Below are 6,691 nucleotides of genomic sequence, written 5' to 3'. Positions count from 1 at the left end.
TCGAGATCTCAGGGAGGGTTCGGCCTTGTGGCTAGAGGTAGGGGTTAACGCAGTAGGGCCCCCGAGCTGTTATGGCCACTCGGGACGCCAGAAGAATAACACAAAGTTTCTGGAAGATATTTGGTGAATTTTACTACGGCACAGCCCTATACAGAGTGCTGCCCGTTCTGGCCATAACGGTTTTCCCGACGCGACTAGTCACACGCGCAGCTCACTTCCTCAGTGGCGGCTCACGACTTTAATGCGCATGAGGAGCGGACTTGTACACGGGATGCGACAGTTACAAAATTACACTCTGACATGACGAACGATATCTTGACGAACAATACACTTCACTATTACCTAACACTTAATAAACTGGGCTAGTGGCACGTAGGCCCGTGTCTCCGGCGACTCTACGTGATACCTATATGTGTCCCAGGGACTGATTCGTTAGTACATTTGGTGGTACGATACCGTGCCGCGGTGATACCTAAACTCTAACCTGACAGATTACACTTTGACGAGCACACAGTTCACTACTACATAACACTTAATAAACTGGGCTAGTGGCACGTAGGCCCGTGTCTCCGGCGACTCTACGTGATACCTAGATGTGTCCCAGGGACTGATTCATTAGTACGTTCGGTGGCACGTGTCGCCTTCTGGCTGCCCCGTGCGGGCCAAAACTAAGTAGCTGGTAAGCTAAGTTAGGCGTGAAGCGCCGATGCAAAGTCTCGTAGACTCCCCACAGTACTTACATATTATGTAGAACACTCATCTTGGAGCACTGATTTAATTAAGTTAAATACCTCATGGTAGATTGAGGCCGACCGCAGAACTGTACGTAAAAGTTTAAGAAGAAATTACACTATTGAAAACTACATGTCGGTGATAGCAAAGGTTGATGGTTCCGCGTTGCGCGCAGGCTGCCGGCCTGTTGGAGCTCCTCTAGGACACTGCCGGTGTCGCCGCGCGTGACCCCCCTACCCCGCCAGCCCTCCCGCAGAAACGTGTGAATTTCGCGGGAATCTGAACCGGCCAGGTTCGGGACAAATCGCACAGTGAAACATGATTTTGCAAGGACTGAAATATTAATTGATGAAAAATAATGTTTAATAAAAACCTGTGGGAAAATATACATAAATTAATTTGTTGTAGTGCGGCGGAGGGATATGCCACACCCAGCCGGATCCTTCCGCCGGCGCAGCACTCGTTGCATGACGTTCGCCTCGTCGCACGAACTACACTTTGCTGCGCGCACGAGCACGTTCGGTGCACACGCTTTTGCGAGACGTTGATGAGGCATAGCAGTCTATGCGACATAGAGGAGCATTGGCGGTCGGCGTCAACACGTTTATTGATCCTTTAGCTATCCGGTGGTGTAATTAAATTTTGGATGGAGATAATAGATATGTACCTGAAACACCAAACAGCATCCCCCGAATTTGTTATCATTTGTTTGTTTTTTAATTGCCTGCCACTATGTAAGCAATTTTAAAGACATATTCACATCAAAACAAGTGTCACAGACACTAAATATACATTTTATTATTCAAATGGTGAGGTTTTATTAGAAGTTGAATTGGCACTGCCCCAGGCAGTAAGCAAAGCACGAGTTTCAGTACCATCTGCCACTGGCGGAGAGCACCCTGTGATATTAAAGCCAGCCGCCTCCAGTGTTATGTTTTAAAGTTGTTGCTTGAAAACTTTAAGCGGAAATATGGTCTGCATTATATATTCCCGACACATTTATATGTATTTTTTTCAGACACCTAGATACAGTAGGTATGGCAGTATGTTAATTTTAAATTAGTGATATTGATAACACGACTTCCACTCCCATGAAGAGTAATCCTCATTCTTGTAACCCTTTCTCCAGTCCTGTGGGACCCACCATTCGAGACATAGTCCCAAGAAGCTTTTATCATTGACTGGCCTTAACTGATTCGTAAACTTTTTAGTTATTAAAAAAAATTTACCTCTTTTCTTATTTCTGGAGTTCCATGCATGTGCCTTTTGGGCAAAAGATAAATCCCCCTTTGTTTGTTCTTTGTCATTCACCGCAGGGCACGTGTGAAGGCAACAGGCTTATGGTACCGGCCGATTTCGGCATGTTTTTTTCAAGTAATTCAGCAGGGCGGACACTTGCCGGCCTAAACAATCAATTAATTTTCAGGACTATCCCAAAAGTGATAATTAAAAAATAGTATGTGTGCTGCAAAGAAGAATCACAACAAGTCATACTAAATCCAGCTCTACTGCATACATAATTTCGAATGACATCAGTTTGATATCAAGTTTGATAATTACAAACTACCTAAGATTATGAATTACAATTGATGATTGCTTTTAGATATTTCAAGTAAATTCTTAACCCTAAAGTCCTTTGAAGGGTTTTGTCATGATTGACTGAATAGGTAATCATATCATTTTGAATTAAGAAAGTTGCCGTCAGCCGCGGTCTCGTGTTCGAGATCGGGCGCAGGTCCTAGCGGGTTGGCTGGCTTTTTTAGCGTTTTCTGCTCCGGGAGGGCCCCAGGCTAGCTCGGTGTCTAACCATGTGATGGTCGTGGGTTCGTTGCCCCAGCGTGGTCCGCTAGAACCGTCGGCGGTGGTGAATTTTGTTTCCTGATTGGGTTGTTTAAGTTAATTGACATACACTGGTTGGTTTTTCTACGGGTCGCACGTCGCGCACGGGGGGTGCGGGGTGGACTTTTTATTGTTCACGATTGACACTGGTTCATTACATTGGGCGCGAGGTTTACTCGGCGGTACATGACTGCCAATGGGGCGTCGGAACACGTAGAAGTTTTGATTAAAATATGATTACAATTACACTTGATAAAATGGCACTCTGTGGTGCTTTTAAGTACACGGTTACACTGCACACGTTATTTGAGCGGGGCACCTGCGTGCCTCTACGTGCGTTTACTTAAGTCCTCACGCCAGTTGCAGTCGAGGGAGAGCGTTCAATTAGCATCGGCTAATTTCGTAATCTGTAATTGGCGACGCGCGGGCCCACCTGTGCGGACCGCGGCTCGCTATTAAATTAAAACACGTTTAATCTTGAAGGTAGCCTGTGCCTGTGCACTAGGTGATTAAATAAAGTTCTGGGGTGGCGGGAGACGGCCCGTACCGTATACTGCACGGCCCCACGTAATGCTTTGTGTGGGGCGTGTTAAATTGATGCGGCTGGGTTAGGCCCTACACCGTAAAAGGACCGGGCGCACACGGGGAGTATTAAAAAGAGGTTTTGGTTGTGACTATAATTACCAGATGGACGTTCGGTGAAACAAAGAGATGCTGGCTCCCCGTGGGACGTGCGTCCGTCCCGGTCCGCGAGTCGCGCTGTACTGACGTGCAGCCCTGGCGCGAGGGGAGGGGTAAGCTCCCTGTCGCGCCAGAGTTTCTAAAGTTCCGTTATTCGTAAAAATCTATATAATTAACTAATTTTAAGTGGCTCTAAATTCACATAATAAAACATAATGATTAATCTAATAACTATATATGTTATAGAGATGACATTTAATAAGTTTGTCTAAAATAAGTTTGAATATTAGAGTCAAGCTGGAGACTGTCCGTTTCTTGAAAACTACTCCAGTGGCGAACGATAATGCTAATTTGGGGGTGGTTTGAATTACGTCACACGTTTCCCTACTGAAATTAGGCTGAAGGCCGCAAGGGTTGCACTCACAGCTGTTTTAGCGGAAAACCACACGTGAGTGAGCCGGGCACTCCTACGTCGCACTTTATTAATTAGGGGCTTTTGTTTGTTTTTGATTATGTTATTATTGCGTGGGGAATTTTGTAGGCACGGTGAGTGCATTGCATGCGTAATTAGAAATGGTTCGCTATTCTCTACCTTGGGGCTACGGTCCGCTCACTTGACTCGGGTGGGCCATGGCTAGGGGCGCTTTCCGTTAGCGGAGCCGAGTACTGGCGGGTGCAGGTCGGGCTTTGGGGTGGCCTTCGGCCGTACAATGTCAAAGTTAAATTAACAATCCATATTAATATAGTTTTGATACAGCACGGTGTTAAAACAGTATACATTTTTGTAAAGATGCTTGTGGAGAATGCTCTACACAACATTCCTGAAAAATAAGCAAGACACATGTAGATGCATTCTGAATGGCATCTTTCTATTTCTTATTCTTTCTTCCTTTAAATGATATAAAGAATAATGTTTTAATTATTCAAACGAAAGGCTTATGTGTAGTGACGTCGTCCCGACCATGGCCTTTAAGCCCGTGCTCCGCACCGCTAGTACCAGATCCCGTTTTCGGAGCACACCCCTAGCCCAGCGGGAATGAGTCAGGCGAGCACCTCGGGCGTGACCCCACTAGACTCAAAGAAACTTAAGGGCACAAAACCCCGGAGGCTCGACCCCATAAAACAATTAAGGGACAAGACACTAGGAAACAATTATTAAGTCACAGGCATTAAACAAGTGCGTCATAGCCACTCCGTGCGAGCACCGCACACACGGAGCAGACAACGAACCTCATTAACAGTCACCGTGGCCACTGGCCTTAATTAAAGTGCTCGGACAATGATCAAGTCGGATTAGGAGAAAGCCCACTAATATAGTTCACAGGGAGACAGTATGTTAATACATTTACAGTCGCCAACTTGATGCCACAATTCAAATAATTAAATACTCTAAAATAATTGTTAAGCCTTAGGCACCCAATTACCAGGTGCTACCTTTTAAGTCGACACCTGGAACATGTTTTTAGCTTATAATAGAGCAAATTAAGTTAATGTAAGTTTTTGGCACCGACTCACAAAGGAGGTGAAAGTTTCCCTCCCTTGCGAGGCGGCCATGTTCGGCAGTCTCCAACCACTCCGCGCCGGGTCAAGACGTGTGTCCGTGAGCAGCCTTCAATTTTGTTCCACCGACCATTCACTCTGTACTCGATTTAATATCCAAACTTTTTTACTTCATTGCTGCTCATGTCGACTCGGCGTGTATTTTGCGGACCCGGGCTTATCTCGACCGTTTTCCTTAGTGGTTCCGCAACGCGTCGCGGACCACGCAATTTACGGCAATGGCCGACTCCAGCCAACTCGCTTTCACTAAGATCGCCGAGCATACGCCTGCCGGCTGCAACCTCAAGTAAGTGTAAAGTGTATTTTAGGATCACGCTCGCTGAGCCCCCTAAGACAGTTAACTTTCGGTGCTGGCCATCTCCAGAGCACTAGTAACCACACCCCCGCGAGACTGTCGCGGCAAATTCACAGTGTTATGTTAGTGTCGTGTTTTGTTCTGTAATCAGTGTGTGTTAATGTAACTGTACAACGACTCAGATACTGCATAGCGCATTCGCATAGTTGTGTACAGTTCTGCCACCACGTAGTGTGTGTATAGGGAGTACCATGTACCCATGCGTACCACCGGAGAAGTTCGTGAATTAAACGCAAATTAACATAAACTGTGTCGCTTACGATTAATTCGCACCACTCCGTCCTCCACATGGCCGAGCGGCTTCACAACCAAGTAGGGAAGTTCAAGATGTATTTCAAGCCGCGTACCTAGCGGGGCACGCAGGGGCAGAGTACCCACGACCCATCACCAATGGCCTAGTGTCCCATTAGCCTGGCGCCCAACCAGACAACAGCAGCACCACGATGCCCGTAGTGCCCATCAGGTACTTCCCAGGCCTTCTACAAAGGCCGGGTGACGGCAGTAGATGTTATGTAAATTATTTTACGAATTATATTATGTATATGAGTGTTCCGTGCCATATGTTAGGCACCTGAATGAGTAACAATGTAATTGATTCCTGTAAGAATTTTTGTAAAGTCTTAATATTCACATAAGAATGTGCATCATTAAATATGCTTGTGACCCCTTAAGAGTACCTGGATTGACGAATGCCTAAATACCTTTTTCGGCATCAGGCCAGATTTAATACATAGGGCTCACCAGGTTCATTTAATAATATATAAATAGTATAGCTCCAGGTAATGGAGTAGCCCACAAGTGACGAACAGTCTCTGATTAGACTGGTGTTTCACTACATAGTATTAAACAAAGTCGCTTCCCACTGTCTGTCTATCCCTATGTATGCTTAGATCTTTAAAACTACGCAACAGATTTTGATGCGGTTGTTTTTAAATAGATAGAGTGATTCAAGAGGAAGGTTTATATGTATAATACATGCATAATATAGTAGAGAAACACTGATAATTTTAGAGGTTTATAATGTGATGAATAGAATAGGTATCTTTTGTTGTTGATAATGGTTGATTATCTTTTGTTTTTAGTGGAACGAATAGTAAGTAAAATATTTTTTACTGCAGCACATACTAATTATATGGCAATTTGTTCATAATCATACATATAGATTTAACGTGTGAGTTCAAAAAATATGTGAACATTGTATATAAAGACATTCTGTAGTATATAGTAACAGCATTGCATCAGTGCGAAGCCGGGGCGGGTCGCTAGTTTCATATAAAAAATAACCATATAGATAATACACTCATATTAATACTTTCTGTCAGTCGTTTCCCATGTGTGTAATTTAACTAAGTAAATTGTAAGTTGTTTACACATTAAATTGTATGTAAAGCATTTATTAAAGCTTTATGGATGTGTCACACGGGGGCGCTATCCCTACCCTCGCTCGCCACTCCCCTCTTGCGCAAGTCATCAGGTTTTCGCGGTACAAGGCGGAAGTTACCGGTACGTGTGGAAGCTGTTACA

The sequence above is a fragment of the Bacillus rossius genome, chromosome 6, assembly GCF_032445375.1.
Source record: "Bacillus rossius redtenbacheri isolate Brsri chromosome 6, Brsri_v3, whole genome shotgun sequence".
NCBI classification, from domain to species: domain Eukaryota; kingdom Metazoa; phylum Arthropoda; class Insecta; order Phasmatodea; family Bacillidae; genus Bacillus; species Bacillus rossius.
This window is presented reverse-complemented; position numbering follows the sequence as displayed.